The following is a 15,054-nucleotide window of genomic DNA, read 5'->3' as shown; positions in this document are numbered from 1 at the left end:
TGATAAATCTCGTGAGGAGAATCCAGTTCTGAAGGCAACGTATATACGGTTGTAAAAAGCTATAAATTGAGCTATAGATCAGGACTGTTAGTGACTTTCTAAGGCTTTGTATTTCTCATATAACAGTATTTCTATTGACAAAGATTGTAATCATTTAATCATAAAATCACCAAAGCCCATTATGTTATAAAGTCTCCGAGAAGGTTTTTCTCACTAAATCAGATCACTGAATTTCAAAAAAGGAAGAAAAGAAAAATAAATTTGGTAGACCTGATATTAATTGCTCCCTTTTCCCTCTCCGGTTCTCAGCTCCATGGACCAAAATAAATAAACACAACTGTGAAAAATACACAGATGGACAATGCAAATGTAGGGATGAGACCCTAAGTGGTCTTCTTTGCAGGGCTAAATTAGGATAAGTTGATTTTCATTAAGCAGGAACTGATCAATATTTCGTTATTAACATGGTGACAATTGCATGTAAGAAGTCATCTTTTTTCAAGTGTCTAACTGCCAAGCCACTGGATTAATAGCTTCCCCCATCCAGCAGAGCCTCTGTACATTTCCTCTCTTGTTATATGGACGCTTGAGCAGATGTGTGTGTGTGTGTGTGTGTGTGTGTGTGTGTGTGTGTGTGTGTGTGTGTGTGTGTGTAAACACTGACCTTTGCTAGGCAGGATTAGGAAACACCTACTAATGTTTCCTTCAGGAAGCAAGGGATTTTGCTAACCTGTTTTCCCCTTGGGCTTCCCTTCCCCAGAATGTTCCCCATCAACTTGTTTGTCACTGGGATTTAGATAATGATCCTATTTGGCGGGTGGTAGTTTTACCGATAGAAGTAAAACCTTTTTTTTTTTTTTTTTTTCTCTTTCAGGAAGGAAGATAACAAGATAAATCATTAATTAAACGGGCTGCATATGGGACAGATGGAATTCTACCCATGTGGCTGCCTCCCCCAACAGTTGAGGGGTAAAAAGCACCATAAATCACTCATGGTCGAGCAGCCTTCAATAGGAACCATCTTGCCCCTTCCAGCAATGATAAACAGCGTATACTCCCAGTGCAGCCCATTAGGTATTCCAGAGTAGGCGAACTATGAGATAAGGCATTTATCCTTCTTGGGAAGGTATCTCTTCATGTTTCACGTGGCGCAGAGAAAGCATGCCCAACTGAATGACGACTAAGGAGGATTAATGCTTTATTCCATAGAGGATCAGAGGCTCTTCTCTTTTGTGCAGTGGTTAAATAATACCAAAACGAGACAAAAATCACTCCTGGTGCTTCCCTGAGCAGTAAATCTGAGGCTCCATACACTTCCTTTGCTTTTCATTTCCTTCCCCCCTCCCTTTTTTGTTCTTCTCACTTTTTTGAGGGCTCTTAGGTGTTCCTCTTCCAAATCCAGTTTGCACAGTTCCTGCTCTCAGCTCTTTGTGGAAGAAGAACATCAAGAATTCCCACACAGACTCCTTTGCAAAGTCAAAATTACGTTGACAAGTTTCCCAAGTATTAAAAGTCATAGCAAAGCCCGAACATTCAGACTAAGTCTTGTTCCTCTGTCCTCTCGCATCATTTCCCTGCCACCACATCGACCACAGCTGGCAATTTATTTGTGTGATTATTTAAGTCATATCAATCCCCTTTGCATAAGGTAGAAGCAAAGGATCTCTGGCCAGAGTATGTGTTTAGTAAAAATTATCAAGTGAATACACAAGAGTTCATAAATAGAACATTAGATTATGGTATGATTGGTAAGTCCTATAACCCACTGAAGTATTTTAAGTCAAGGAAGCAGTTCCAAAGAAGGTGAGTGATGTGTCACATTTTCGGAATAGCCTCTCGGCTATGAAATGAACACCACTGGTCAGAGATGGAGTGGGACGTGCACTAGAAGGCTCTTCGAGCAGCCCAGGGACAGCTGTGGGGTCTGGGAGTGGGGAGCTGGCATAGACATTTTCCAAAGGCGTATCCTTGGCAGGGAAGATGACGTGGCTAGTGAGAACGAGAGCCTACTTTTCGGCAGCACTCCTTCAACGTGGGCACATGTATTTATAGTCTACACAAAGATTTAATCTGCAGACCCCAATGGGAGACTTTGAGGGAAGTTAGAATTATGTACTTTCCTATTTCACATGTTGAGTTGTTTTTCTCTGAATTATAATTGCTTTTTACATAACGAAAAACCTGCTCAAGAATGACAAAGCATAAAGAACTACTTCTCACCTCCTTTAGGACTAGAGCAGAATAGGATGTGTTTGGGGGAAAAAAAAAAAAAAAAAGGAAGAAATCAGTTCCATTGGGAAGCGTCCATGATTCAGGAGAAGGTCGAATCCGGACTCATCAGTCCTTGGTCCCCATGAGGCAAGTTACTGACATTGTCATAAAGGGACCAAAGCAATTCTCTGGTCCTTGTCCAGCCATATAGATTGCAGCAAACTGACACACACCTTCAGGACTCATCGGTGGTGGGTAATGTTTTTAAATGGTGTTGCTGTATAATGTCTTTGAAATATGAGCAGTGGGTCCCTCACTCCTCTCAGGGGATCTTCTTCTGTGTCTCCCCAGCCCCATTCTGTAAGAGGAAGCCTTTGTTCTAGAAGGTATCCTGGAGTAGCAAGCGGACCTAAGGAATCCAAGTCTTGCTTTGGCGATTGTGAAAGCAGACATTCTGGCCCTTTAAAAAGTAGCTTCAGTTCTCCTGAATGTGAAAGGTCCACTTTCCACTCCCCTTTACTCCCAAAATAAGGATCCCTGGGTGTTGAGAGGACCGTGCGTGCTGGGGGAGAGTGAAAAGAGAAGCCATCCTAGATACTTAAATATCTGGGCGTTGGAGTGCCTGAGAAGAAGCTGTGTTCTGCTTCCCAGTTGCTATTCTCTGGGCTGAGTCCTGGGCCACTGCCACTGGTAGGGCAGAGTGGGAGGCTGTAGGTAAATTTATCCTTCAGGTGAGTTTGGAGATTCAAGAGCAGAAGAATCTCCTTTTCCAATGCCTTGTGGAGAATCCCTCTTCCTCCAACCTCATGTGCAGGAGCAAAAGGCTAGGAACACTTATGTGCTGTAACTAAACACAGGGGTCTGAGACATCACTAGAAAAATGCTAGCAGTTCCAGAATGACTTTCTATCAGAGATCAGAGGGGAAACTGCACATCCCCACAAGAGTCAGTGTAGACACAAGGTCATAACTAAGGACCACGTATGACCTCCAAATCCTTGGACACCATCCCAGGAGGCTGAACTGATACATACCCTCTGATTAGACTCCAGTTCAGTTTGGTCATCCAATGGCACAGGTGCTCATAATAAGAATTTAATGCGGTTGTAGAAAAAATAAAGTTAGGTTTCTTGCCACTTGGGTGTAAGGCCTCTACATTTATGTCCACTGTATAAGGTTAGTCCTCACGGTAGCATCTGTTAGGAATAACACACATGCTCATGCATTCAATGGTGAGGCTTCCGTACCTCTTTCAGAGAGCATGTGCTTTAAACTGCTTTCCCAGGGGTGGGTTTGGGTCATGTTCAACCAGCTATGATGTCACTGGGGCCCCAACAGTATCTCTGTTCCGCCACATGTCTTGTTCATAAGAACACATTGTTTTGCAGCATCTCTGAGACTGGGCTTCCTTGGGATTTGAATATTATGTTTTGTTATTCTGTTTTTGCTTTCAACACATACAGTCTTTGATGCTTTTCAAACTCCTTATCTCTATTTGTCCTTTCTGCCGCTCTTCAAAGTGGTAGGAAAAGATATTATACTCCCTTTTGACAGGTGAGATGACTAAAGCACAGAAAGATTTGGTAACATGTCCAAAGTCACAGAGCATAAAATAATAATCACCGCAACAACAACAACTTTGTGATGATCCTAATAAGAGTTACTGCTCTTTAATTTCTCGCTACCTGTCTACAAACAGCGCTTCCAGCATTATCATTGTGTGTCAACAATCCCTTTAAGTAGGTTTTTATCCTGATCATCACACTGCAGATAAGACAACTGAGGCATGATGAAGTTAAGGGCCCTGGTAAAGATCATGTGGATGAAGTGATGCCGCACAGCCCATGCAACGTACATACCAAACCTTCAAGAAAGATGCCATCCGCTGTTTCATTTAAACCTCAAAACATCAAACAAATCTATTAACATGTATTAAGGTTAGAGATGCTTATTATTAAAACCAAACAGAGTAGGCCCTGCAGGCAAGCAGGAACACTTGAGAAGTCTTACCAACCGCCCTCCACACCAGGGATTTGACCGTATCCGAAAGGCCGGATAATTCAGAAGTCCAGACATCTGCATATAGACTTTCTTTTTAGCTCTTCCTTTAGCACAGCAGTTCTCAAACTTGAGTGGGCATAAAAATGATGAGAGAAGGCTGTACACAGTTCTGTGTGTCTGTTTGTGCATGTGTGAGATTTAATCAATAATGAATGTCAATCTCCTAAATGGCTTAGGGGCTCAACATTTTTTCAATTTAGCAATTAAAAAAAGAGAGAAGATTTAAGTGTAGAAGATTGAAGGAAATTCCAAAGATAATTTTGACTCTTTGTGACTCTTTCCTGTGGGCTGACTTCAGAACCTATGCCTCACATAAAATGTGAAGCTACTTTTGAGAATAAAAGGTGTTAAGACTCGGGGATGTGTGTCGAACTCCTAAACCCTTGTTTATTATCATTATTCCTTCCCAGCCAGTGTCAAAGAGCTACTGTTCCCTATTCTAACATTTTAGGTTTGTTCCCCACTTTAAGCCAGCCCAGCATAGAGTTAAAAAGTAAATAGATAACTGCCTATGTCATAAATACCTGTTGACTATCTTGCTGATTGACCAAAAATAACACTGATTCGATCCTGTCTGAAATTTTTAGTTTAAATGCCTCAAATAACCCTCAATCTTGCCAGCTCTTAAGAGCGAAGTGCCTGCCATGTAGATATAGTAATTTGCTGTATCCCTATTGAGAAACATAACTTGAGGCTTCCAGTTCTAACACGCAGTAGCACAAACAGAATGTCAATTTCCTACCGAGTTCAGATGGGTCTATTTCAGACTACTATTCAACATATATGCTGTTTGCTAACACTCACCTGTAAATTTGTGTTTATTCTTCCTTCCTCAAGCTCTAAGTGTAATCTATTTTAATTTTCCCCCTTGCCAAATATTCAGTTGCTGACAAACACACATTCAAATTTCCTTGCATATTCATGCCTGTGATTTTGTGCTCAAATTGAGTTCCTGGGCAAATCGGTTTTGATGTTTGCATACACACATCCATGCATTCTCACGGGTGTGCATGTGCACGTGGACGCACACACAATTTCCACTCATCTACAACTGCTGGCAGGAGTTTTAGAAAAGATGAGAAATATGCCTTGAAATAACATGCCAGACTAGAGCACCCCCACTTTAGTAATGAGAACAAACTCTAGGTTTCATCTTCTATAAGGCTTGAGTCTGAAAAGTAGCAATACATTTAGAGTTAAAAATCTACCCTTAAAAACCTTTCGATTGTTAATAAATTCTGTTAGACTTGGTTTTATGTATATATCCCTACACGACATTTGTTAAAATGTATAATATCTCCAGGAATGTGGATATAGAATAGACACGAAGAACAGAATTTAGAGGATTTCATGGTATTTAAAATGTTTTGCCAAGTTCATATAATGGTAAACATCTGTGTTTAAGGTGTGTATGTTCTAAGTCTCCAACATTCTGAAATAATATTCCTACCAAATAATTACTTGGACGGTTATATCATTTCCTTTCTGAATTTGTGTTATCCTAGAATTTTCTCTAGCTTACTGTTTTGTGCTCAAGAGCCTTACACACCACAATTTTTAGTGATTATCTCCTATGTTTATATGGCACTTTATGTTTGCCAAGCAATTTCCTGTAGATTATCTTATTTTATCCTCATAAAAGCCCTGTAGGGAAGACGCTATTAATTTCCATTTTACAGATGAGCTGACAAAATCAGAGGTTAACTGACAATGTGGCTTAGTTGAGAACTGAAAACAGCTTATGAGTCCACGTTCTCACTCTCTCCCTTGAACCACAGCTGCTTCCCAGCGCCATTTAAAAACACATCTTTCTTTAAAGTCTCTTAGAAGATATATGGTCCATATCAAAAATGCTCTGCTAAATTTTGCTTATGTGTTTTTAATTTTAGCCCCAAATACCAAATAACATACTTAAATAGGGATAAAAAATGAGGTGAACTAAAATTAGGGCAATGACCTCAGCAAAAGTTGCAAATTGGGAGTTCCCCTTCTGGCTCAATGGAAACAAATCTCTCTAGCAGCCATGAGGATGCAGGTTCAATCCCTGGCCTCACTCAGCAGGTTAAGGATCCAGCGTTGCTGTGAGCTGTGGTGTAGGTAGCAGACATGGCTCGGATCTGGTGTTACTGTGGCTGTGGTGTAGACCAGCAGCCACAACTCTGATTCGACTCCTAGCCTGGCAACCTCCATATGCTGCAGGTGTGGCCCTAAAAGGACAAAAAAAAAAAAAAAAAAAAAAAAAAAAAAAAAAAAAAAAAAAAAAAGAGAGAGAGAGTGAATTCATGTCATGATAAAAAAAAGAAAAAAAAAAACCATGAAAACCAAACACAAAAAAGATTATTATTAAAAAAAATTGTAACTTCATCTTGAAGACTGTTAATTTTTATTTCAAATAGACCACTGCTCTGGGGTTTGAGGTGAGTGAAGTACATTTGCTAATTTCAAAATGGAATTTGAACTTACCTCAAAAAGAGTATTGCTTTTTATTGCTACATCCAGAGAATTAATCCCTTTGGAGACCATCTCACTGAGACACCTAGAGTTTTTCTAGAAACTTCTAAGATGATGTTTTGTTTATTTATTTATTTATTTATTGTCTTTTTGTCTTTTCTAGGACTGCACCTGCGGCATATGGAGGTTCCCAGGCTAGGGGTCGAATCGGAGCCACTGGTCTACGTCAGAGCCACAGCAACTCGGGATCCGAGCCACATCTGCGACCTACACCACAGCTCACAGCAACACTGGATCCTTAACCTACTGAGCAAGGCCAGGGATTGAACCCGCAACCCCATGGTTCCTAGTCGGATTCGTTAACCACTGAGCCACGACAGGAACTCCTAAGATGATGTTTTAAATTAAATCCACAAAAGAAGCATAGAAAAATAAGCATAACCTGTCAGTAGAAGAAGGTCTATAATTGGCGACACATTAACAAAAACAGTCCACAAAGCTAATCCTGCTCAACGACTTTGCAAAGGACTTCTCCTAGGCATTCCATGACCTGCTGCCCGGACTCACCACTTGAAAGATTAGAGATGTCCAGACTAGACGTGCAGTATTGTTCATAGCCCTGTATCTTTTCCCTCACATCCTTTCTTTTTTCTTTTCCTTTTTTTTTTTTTTTTTTTTTTTTTAGGGCTGCACTCCTGGCATATGGAGGTTCCCAGGCTAGGGGTCCAATCAGAACTGTAGCTGCCAGCCTACAACACAGCTGCAGCAACAGGGGTTCCAAGCCACATCTGTGTCCTACACCACAGCTCACCGCAATGCCGGATCCTTAACTCACTGAGCAAGACCAAGGATCGAACCCACATCCTCATAGATCCTAGTAGGGATCATTAACCGCTGAGCCACGACGGGAACTCCCTTGCCTCATATCGTTTAGGCCCCTCTGCTAGAGTGGCTCAGGCTGTCCTCTGAAAAGCCACCAGGCAGGAGCCCAAATATAGGATGGTTCATTTCAGTGAATATATTTGGAGCCCAGGCTATGGCTCTTTGTTGTATGTGCTGCCTCTCTCTGCATGGGAAGGAGAGAGAGACTTCTTCCACGCGCTTGAAGGAGTTAAGACTTATGGTCTCCAACCGTATCATTGCTTTTTTTTTTTTTTTTTCCCATTTCTAGTTTTCATCAAAGGACCTGAAGCTCCAACAAGCAACCTAAGGATGTGTACAACCATGGGTGGAAAGACAGAATGACTCTGGGGTAACAACACCTAACCTTGACCAGGAGCACCAGGAAAAGGCTTCAGAGGATGCTGGATCTGCCCTGAGTCATGTGTGCTACTTGGACATGGAGAAAACCCTGCTTTTTGATTTCCATATCTTTGGGATTTTGATGGGACTTTATTACCTTTAAAGGACACTTCTGTGTACAGGAAGGGCATTTGAACATTCCTTACTCACTTTTATGAAGCATCACCTTTAGGCACGTTCATCCCTCTACTCCGGATATTAAACAGCTGACCTGTTTTTACCATATAGAGGATAATTTTGAATTTTCCAAAGGTAGAAGATTAATTACCAAGCTCCTGGTTTAAGCTCCAACGTTACGTTTTTGAGTGATGGAAATTCAGTGTACTTTCAGCTATTTGGCTTAGCATAACTCTTCCTGCTAAAACCCAAGTTCTTGCCAAGCATCGTATAGAAAATCATTTTCAGGAAGGAAACGGGGAAGTTGGGAAGACTCAACTTTTTAAAGAAATAACTGGATGGTCGTTTGGATAGAATGAGCAACTGTGGGCTGTTTTATGTATTAGTAGCAAAGCGTTTCCAATCTAAGTAGCAAGGTAACATCTCCTAAAAAATAAAAGTTATATACCATAGACCCCTGACATTTGTAAGGGATATATTCCGTAGCCTTCAAAACTCCCTAAATTTATGGAGCCACCAAAGCATATATTTTCCCTCATAAAATGCAGTGAGGTATATCTGAAAAATTTAAGTGACTTCTTTAGGTTCTTAGTAGCTGTATAAATATAGAACCCAAAGTCATTTATAAAGAATCACCTGTTTGGTGTGCACTGCTTCTATAACAATGCTGGCAGGCAGCAAAGAGGTAGCTCAACAGAGACAGTGGAAATTCACATTGTGCTGTAGCTCTGGGCTGCTCACTAGGAAAATCACATCCTCCCACATCTAAGTGTCACTCTGCACATCACATCCCTGCAAGTGGCCAAAATGCTGCACGTCACGAGTCCTCGCTAATAGACAAAGCCATAATGCCGCATCTGCAGATGTCATGAAGTTATGGTATTGTTAAATCGCTAATAGACAAAACAAAAGTCTTTGAACGGCTGGGTATTCCAAAGGGATGCAGTTTCAGTGTTAAGCTCTGGCAAATCTTCCCGAGTGGGCGGAAAGGCAGTCACTTCGGCGCTTCTTCTTAAGTGCACATAAACAGGAAGAAAGACGACGTTTTGAAGTCAACGAGAATGTGAAACTGAGAATAAAGACAAGCTACAGAAGTCTTCACTGGCCTTAAAATAAATCCCAAAGCACAGCAGGGCCTTTAGCCAATTAATAACCTTTAATTAATCTCACTAAAACATTTTTTATAACATCATCCCCCAAACTGGACATGAATTCAGTGGCAATGGCAGCTCATGTCCCAGTCACAAAACATCATGGGTACATTTTGTCATCTGTAAGATCCTGTCATCAATATAGATTTCCATTTTTGTAAATCATCTTTTATTTGGGGAAGGAGGGAGGTATTGATTTTTTTCCCAGTCTTTTCTCGGAATGTTAACCTTGTTTAAGTTCTTCATTTCCTCTGCCTGAAGCACCATGTTGCAATAGAATTAAATGCATAGTAAAATGGCCATGTGAGAAAGGTTTATGCATTATGTTAAAACCTGCTCCCTTGATAAATGGAGCCATTAGGGTCTGGAATTCACTGCATTAGTCTACTTTGCTCAATCCAACAACATGCCTTAAAAGTCTCACAAATTTGTTCAAATGCTAATGAGCTGCACCACCAAACCTCATCTGTTGTAGAAGGATCTAATATTTCCAGGGGTCTAATGCATTTAAGAGCTACCCATGGACTCTCTTTACCTGACTTGGCAATTCAGGCCTACTCAGATTTATGGACAGGGGAAAAATGTATGCATGTCATTATGTGGCAGGTTCAGAAAATGCCCTCAATGAAACTTAATAAAAATCACTTTTTGTTTAGCATCAGTTTATCATCATCTACTGTTGGGATAAAATGTGGGGAAAGATCTCTTCCAAAAGGTCATATATATATGCGTATTTTTTTTCCCCAAATAAAACTAATAACACCCAAGCCATCTCAAAGACAAAAGGCAGCCATCCTGGTCATGTTTCCCTAGGCCAGAATGTGAATCTCTGGGTCTGGACTGAGCTTCTAGAAGGGAAAATGCCAAAGTAACTGCTTGCTTATAAACTTTTGCTACCTAGTCAAGTCCATTTCCATCAAAAGAAAAATAACTTAAAAAAAAATTCTCATTTTCATCCAACAATCTTTGTTGAACACCTACAATGTGATAGGTGCTGAGGTGAAGGGTGCTTCTTTCTCCTTCTCTCTCTCTCTTTTTTTGCTTTTTAGGGCCACACCTGTGGCATATATGGAAGTTCCCAGGCTAGGGGTCGAATCTGAGCTGCAGCTGCCAGCCTATGCCACAGCCACAGCCACAGCAACTTGGGATCCGAGATGTGTCTGCGATCTACGCCACAGCTCATGGCAATGCCAGATCCTTGACCCACTGAGTGAGGCCAGGGATCGAACCTGCATCCTCATAAATACTAGCACCACAAAGGGAACTCTTCTTTTACTCTCTTTTGAACGACACTCGATCCATCTGTAGGACAACTGTCACAGCCAGCTTCATGGGCATGCGACCTGAGCCACCAGATGGGGCTCCAGGCTCAGAAGGACCACACAGTCAGCTTAATGCTCTGCTGTTGCCTTCTTGAGATTCTGGAAGGAGCTCCACAAGTTACATAGCCTGTCATGACTTCAGGTGAATTAGTTTATGGGTTAAATAGATTTACCAAGGCTAGCTGGGGGGGGAACTGGCTGTAACTGCTCCTCCTCCAAAACCCATCAAAGGCATTACCTCCCCCAGGGAGGTCTTCTCCGATGCCCTTCCCCTACCCCCATTTCTCTCTATTCACCTCAAGTCTTGTTTCAGCTCTGCCTTTCCTCCAAAATGGGCTTTTCCTAGTTTTTCTAGAACTACCTGCTTACCCACAACTCACACAGGCTGAATTGTGGGCTCCTTAAGACAAGAACCACATCTGCTGTGTTCACCATCCTTTCTGAGTGTGTCTAGAATGGTTTTATACATTAGGAATTGGGGGCATGGGGCATGGAATGTACGTCTTCTCAAGGACCTCTGGAAAATGCAAGGGACTTCAAATCCTTGGAGATCTGACCAAACATACACTGGTTGAGATATTGAAAAATAAAATTCAAAAATGCAATCAATAATAATTTCAAAAGCAAATGAATTGCTATTGTCCTCTTTCTTTCTTTCTTTTTTTAATAGTTATTTCCCCAATACAAGTTTTTTCTACTGTATAGCATGGTGACCCAGTTACACACACATGTACACATTCTATTTTCTCACATTATCATGCTCCATCATAAGTGACTAGACATAGTTCCCAGTGCTACACTGCAGGATCTCATGGCTAATCCATTCCAAAGGCAATAGTTTGTATCTATTAACCCCAAGCTCCCCAACCACCCCAACTCCCTTCCCCTCCCCCTTGGCAACCACAAGTCTATTCTCCAAGTCCATGATTTTCTTTTCTGTGGAAAGGTTCCTTTGTGCCTTATATTAGATTCCAGATATAAGTGATATCATATGGTATTTGTCTTTCTCTTTCTGACTTACTTCACTCAGGATGAGAGTCTCTAGTTCCATCCAAAAATAATAATTATACTTGACATAGCAAGAGGGTGCATTTGAAGGCTTATTTCTAGACGGTGTGAGGTTTCCCAAAGTAAGATTCTAAGCCCTTGGGAAACTTCAATGGTCTTGTCTGATGTAACTCCCAGCACAGTGCCAGGGACTTGGCGTTTACTCAAGACTCGATTCAGGCCAAACAGAAATTGGGTAATAGAGGGAGCTCTAAAGATGGGCATGTAAGGATGCCTGCTTTCAAGATGGCAGGAGGAGGACAGCAGAGGCTAATAGACAAGGAACTGGTAAATCAATCCTCAAGTGGTGGCCTGCTAAAGAGAACCCAAGCAGACTAGGAGGTCGGGCACATGAGGGAGAAGAAGAGACCACGAAGTATGTCAAGGTGAAGGAGGGATGGGATCAAGTGAGTGTGGACATTGATTTCAAGCCAGTAAAATGCACCAAGTGACAAGGCTATGGGACAGTAAACAAAGCCTGGACACGTGTTGGCATCTGCATACATGGCATGGGGCAAGCCGACGTCATTAAGCAGGAAGAGACATTTTCCCCTATATGGGTCGAGATTTTGTAAAGAAACTCATTTATTCGGTTAGACAGGGTTAAACTAGACTAGTTGGTAACTCAGAAAGAAGCTGAGGGAAGAGCCTTTATTTACTTGAGAAATAAGCGTTAGCTCTTGTTCATGACAGTGGCATTGGATTAAATGGCACCAATCACCACACCTTGATGATTTCCATTGGTTTCACATCTTGGCTTTTTCTCATCAAGTTCAAGAGATGACCCTGTGGAGTATAGTCCTTAGGCCTCTTTTCTCTCGGTGTCTCTGGTTGTTCCAGTTTACACAGCTCAGACTCCCCAAATTGGCATGTTTTCCCCTGGTTGGAATGTAAAGCAGCAGCACTCACGTGTATATCAAAGCTTGGGAGCCCTCTCTGCATTAACAGAAAGGCTAAGGCATGGGATTTATTAAATTCACTCCGTCAAAATACGTCATGCTTACAATGTTCTAGGTACAGGGAAAAATAACCCTTGAGAAGTTTTTATTCCAATAGTAAAAATAAAAAACAAACAAACAAGCAAAAAACCCCAAAAGCAGTCATTTCAAATAAGAATCATTATTGTAAAGGAAATAAAGCAGGGCAATGGGAGTCTTAGGGGTTGGCGAACATTTTCTATAAAAGGCTATATAATAAATATTTTGGGATTTGTGGGCCAAAATGTCTCTGTTGCAACTACTCAAGTCTCAGGCTGTAACACAAATATGTACCAATCTGTAGTGGATGTGGCTGTGTGCCAATAAAACTTTATTTACAAAATGGCAGCAGGCTGGACGCAGGCCACAGGCTGTCATCTGCCAACCCCCGATGAAGAGACCTGGGGGTTGGTTTATGTAGCTAATATGTTCCTGGAAGGTTTTCCAAGGAAGTAACCTGTCAGTTGAGATCTCAGTGCTGAGCAAAGTCCAGGACATGGAAATATCTAGAGCAAAACTTTGGAGGCAGCGGAGACAGTGGATGTAAATGTTCGAGGTTAAGGAGGAGTGAAAAGAGGGACACTTTTATTACCTCCAAGGGCTTTAAATCACCCAAAGTTCATGCAAAAAACACTCCCACTTCAACTCCAGGACTATAATAACATGCCCATAAATATAAAGCCTCACACCATCTTTTGAAGCTTTTCTTTTAATAAAGATCTGGAACATTTTGTCTGAATGAGTGAAATTTCAGTTAGTTGTCTTCAGCATTCTAGCACAAGGAGAATAATTTCACATCAGTCTCTCATCTCTAAACTTGGATGTGGGTTACTCTGGACACGATTAATCAAGAGCTGAACTTGGGAGAAACTCAGATCCACGTAACATGTACAGTTAGTGCTCAATGACTACAAGCTGAACAGTTTAGACGTTAAAAAAAACAAACAAAAAAAACAAAAACAAACTAGGTTGATAATTTCAAGGTAAAATCCTTAGAAGACAATGGTTTGGATAGATGGCTCAATATTTTTGGACCTGCTCATTTGGCTTTTCCATATAAATAGCAAGGGTTGAAAACTGACAGCCCACAGATCAAACGTGACCTTCCAATTAGTTTTGTTTGGTTAGTTATAAACATTTGGAAAGTAGAAGATGTGACAGGAAAATCTGGATTTCTGGCTTCACTGGAGGGAACTGGTCATACCAGGCCTTTCAATTCCCAGTTGGTGACTATCTTGAGCTCAGTAAAACAGCCTCCACTGGACAGGGCGGAACTGCCCACACGACCGTAAAACCTACCTTGCCTGCTGGTTTTGTGAAGCTTTTCAAACCTGGGCAAAGCTCCTCATTAAGAAAAATAATATACAGTTATGAATATAACATGTTCACAACATCTGTAATACTGCAGGAAAAATTATGTGAGAAAAATGCCCGTGGCCCATGAATACAAAATTCCCGGGATGACTCCAAGGCCGGCTAACCCCCAACATAAGGGAGAGTGTGAAGGAAACCCCAGTCAGAGAGGGAAGCCACTTCCCTATGAGCAAATTAAAGTTAAATACCTTACTTTTGCAAATTTCATGAAAACAATCAATTAGGGAGCAAAGGCTGGAACCCCACCCAGGGACTTGCAAGGGACAATCCATCTTTCTCGGGTGTTTTTCCTTTTTAATTGTTTTTACTACCTGCCTGGACTCTGCAGGCGGATGAGTTTTCAAAACCTTCAAACTGAAGGATTTCTAAGTTTCCTGACATTTTCAAGTTCTGTGGATTTGCTTTTGTTCACACTCTGTAATGTTTTCTTAAAAGACTCGTAGCCCGAGCTATCTTCTCTGACTTTAGTCTTAGAATAATCTGCTAAATGAGCTTGACAATGGATAGGATGTGTGGATTTCGTTCAGTTGTTTGCGAGCAATCTCACACATCCAAACTGCCAAGCATCAATTGGAAATGAAAGAATTCAGCCATTATCCTAAACAAGTGACAGGCAAATTCTTACACCATACCGATGATCAAACAAATGACAAGTTTCTCTACTTTCTTTATAACAAAGTTGGACGGTGGCTGTGTATATGTGAAATACGAGTGAGAAGGGGGATGTGTGTCAGGTTGCTCAAATAATGAGATAACTGCCCCCGTGGCTGGGCTTTCAAACAGGTGCAGGCCAGCTCATGGTAAGTCTTCCCTCAGTTCATTCCAAATCTGACTTCCACCTTTTTTCAGTGTCCAGAGCAAGGAGATATGCGGTCTAAACCCCCACACATCTTTTGCCCTGGCATTCAATAAACATCAAAGTGCTGTTGGACGTGTGGCCAAGAATTGTGATGCATAAAACACTCTGAGTTCAGTTAGGGCTCAATCATTAATTAGAATAGCCTCGTCCTCAAATGACATCCAAGTCCTGGACACCGGGCAG

At 41.4% G+C, this 15,054-nt stretch overlaps 1 protein-coding gene and 1 long non-coding RNA gene across 28 annotated transcripts in view; both read right to left on the bottom strand.

Annotated features, from left to right (window-relative positions):
* TSHZ2 (teashirt zinc finger homeobox 2) overlaps positions 1-15,054 on the bottom strand; it is a 1,034,366-nt gene that overhangs the window by 358,872 nt on the left and 660,440 nt on the right.
* LOC146395383 (uncharacterized) lies at positions 1,229-7,467 on the bottom strand. Its single transcript, XR_014832621.1, has 2 exons — positions 7,059-7,467; positions 1,229-6,315 (listed from the first exon to the last, which is right to left on the bottom strand). It is a non-coding gene; the product is annotated as an uncharacterized LOC146395383 (long non-coding RNA).

The sequence above is a fragment of the Sus scrofa genome, chromosome 17, assembly GCF_054392235.1.
Source record: "Sus scrofa isolate SSC_HxYL_T2T_F1_AM1 chromosome 17, Sscrofa_HxYL_maternal_Yorkshire_Landrace_v2.0, whole genome shotgun sequence".
Lineage (NCBI taxonomy): Eukaryota > Metazoa > Chordata > Mammalia > Artiodactyla > Suidae > Sus > Sus scrofa.
Note: the sequence above shows the minus strand (reverse complement) of the source record. Positions and strands in the feature narration are given on the sequence as shown.